The following is a 2,519-nucleotide window of genomic DNA, read 5'->3' as shown; positions in this document are numbered from 1 at the left end:
CCCTCAGCGGGAGCGCCGCCGCGCTCCCAAGCGGCGCACTGTAGCAGTGCGCCACCAGGCCAGCCCACCCATGGATTATTTTAGACATGTTAGTGGCATGGTCAGTCTTGATCAGACAGATCGTTCTAGTGGCAATATGGAAGACAGATCTTAGGGGAAAAAATCTAGTGACATGAAAACCACTTTGAAGACCGCTGAAATATTTCAAGCAAGAGGTGCAGACACCTTTTTCTAGAGCGATAGCAAAAGCCTACAATTTTTGGTTTGTTTGTTGTTTCTCGGGTTTTTTGTTTGGTTTTTTGGCAGCTGGCCAATACAGGGATCTGAACCTATGACCTTGGTGTCATTAGGTTGTGCTGTAAGCAAGTGAGATAACTGGCCAACCTAGAATACAATTTTAGTAAATAAATATCCAAGAGTTAATGAGCGGTGGCGGGGGGTGGGTGCAGGGGGGATCAGGACAACTCTCTGAATATTAGCTTAACTGGACAGATGGCAAGCCACCTGGGAAGTACACATCAGAAAAAGAGCTGAGGTATCCATAATGCTGTTGGAGCAAAAGCACTCCAAGCCAGATGAGCTGAGTCCTCTGTCCATCAGGCCAGTGACCAACTTCTTTGCAGTGATCATTGAGAATAAATCCACATGCCCTTCATTCCAATTTCAGCAACGCTGAAAACGAATACCTTCTCAATAACCATCCTCAACTTCACTCTCCATGGTTTCCAATGCCAGACAGAATAAGGAAATAGTGCAAGTATAGACTACTCTTCTGAGACAGTAGGATTAGAAAAGAAAAAGAGAAAACAGAGAGCAGCTAAAGAAGAAAGAGGCCATAGGTCAAGGAAGGGTTTTTTAAAAAAATATTTGTTTTTGATTGGTTTGTTTTAGAATTGGGAGAACCTGGGCATATCTTTCCACTCTAAGAAAAGAGCTGGCTGGTGGTGTGGCTCTGATTGCGTACACTTCTTCCCAGCGTTAGTGGCATCATGAAATCAGTCACAGTGGGAGTATTTACATCGTGAAAATGGGCAAATGCTACACATTGGGATCTTTTTTTCTCTTTCCCCAAGAGAACCAATTTAGCAGCATACCACTGTAGACAGTACAGGGAAGACACTGAAGATGGGGCAAGAATGTCTGCGTGAAGAACAAAGGTCACAGAGGAAATAAGTGAGGGCTGGATCAAGGACATAGGTAAAGAGGTTAAACTGGGGGAAAAAGCAGGAGGGGATACATCATTCTCTGAGGCTGAAGGAAAGGGGGCAAGGAGAGTTGCAATACAGAAAATTTACAATCAGGAGGCCAGAAACTGAGTGAGCTCAAGAAAGACAGCCTCAATTTTCTCACTCAAGTAACAGGCAAGTTGTCTTCTGACAGAGGCGGGTGAGGGGTTAGGGACTGTGGGCTAAGTAATTTAGAATAACCATTGGGAGCATAGTTAAATGGGAGAGAGTAATAATGAAGGACAAATAAAAGGATTTACCAGTGGGTTGAGAGCTCAACAGAGGCTGAAAACCATGAATTTCTGGCTCTGTCAATTTTCTCAGATATTTGAGATTCTCCAGCAGTATTTAGCTGCCTGGGTCTAATAGTAGACAGTGCAGATTTTATCGCCGAGATATAGAAATGGGATTTTTGGTGGGTGGAGGCAGCAGAGCATAAGTGAAAGGGAACCAAGGGTATGTGTGAGTGAGGGAATGGCCCATGTGGTTAAAAATGGGATACAGACTGGGTAGGGAAGAGAAAGACACCAGGCAAATGTTGATAGACAAGGAGAAAATACCGGTGATCAAGGAAGTGTGGCTCTCTATGAGACTGAAGAGTAGTCAATGTGGGAATGAAGAAGGTTGGCATTAGCAGATTTCTGAGACAAGCAGTTCTAGATGACAACATGTGCAAGTAGGTGTCTAAAGTGAGGTGAAAGTTAAGGTTACTCAAGGTAAGTAATCATTAGGCTAGTTTTTTGGACAACAGATCATTGAAAGGCTTTAATATGAAAGTGTTTTAACGGCAGGAATTTTGTCTATTGTGTTTACTGCTAAATCTCCAGCATCTAGAGGTGTACCCAGCACAGAGAAGGCATTCAATTCAACTCATCTGTAGAACGAATGACCTGGCTTTTCTCTTGGGATTCCCATTATGTTCCCTTGTCTCACTAAGCTCTCACAGTGGGTCGAAATTAGCCTCTGAGTATCAACTCTCCTGATATTTCCTTTGTCTTCTGGAAATGAAATGGTCAATAAAGTAAGTCAACAGTGTCTCTACTTTTACTGAGTGAGACTTCTGCAGAAATGTGGACAGCTGACTTTGATATCTCATCTCTGTTCTGGTTCTGTGATTAATTTCCACAATCTATTATCCACCTAAAAGATCACAGAATTAAGCTATCACCCTCTTCTTAGCATATACAGCTACTACACCTGCCCCTCACACCAAGTCATGACTACACATATTCTTCACTTTTAGAAATGTCCCTCACACAGTTATATTTTTTAATGCCTTGTCACTTCTGTGTT

This window comes from Galeopterus variegatus, unplaced genomic scaffold (assembly GCF_000696425.1).
Source record: "Galeopterus variegatus unplaced genomic scaffold, G_variegatus-3.0.2 Scaffold12833, whole genome shotgun sequence".
Lineage (NCBI taxonomy): Eukaryota > Metazoa > Chordata > Mammalia > Dermoptera > Cynocephalidae > Galeopterus > Galeopterus variegatus.
The sequence above is the reverse complement of the archived record's forward strand: the minus strand, read 5'-3'. Positions refer to the sequence as shown.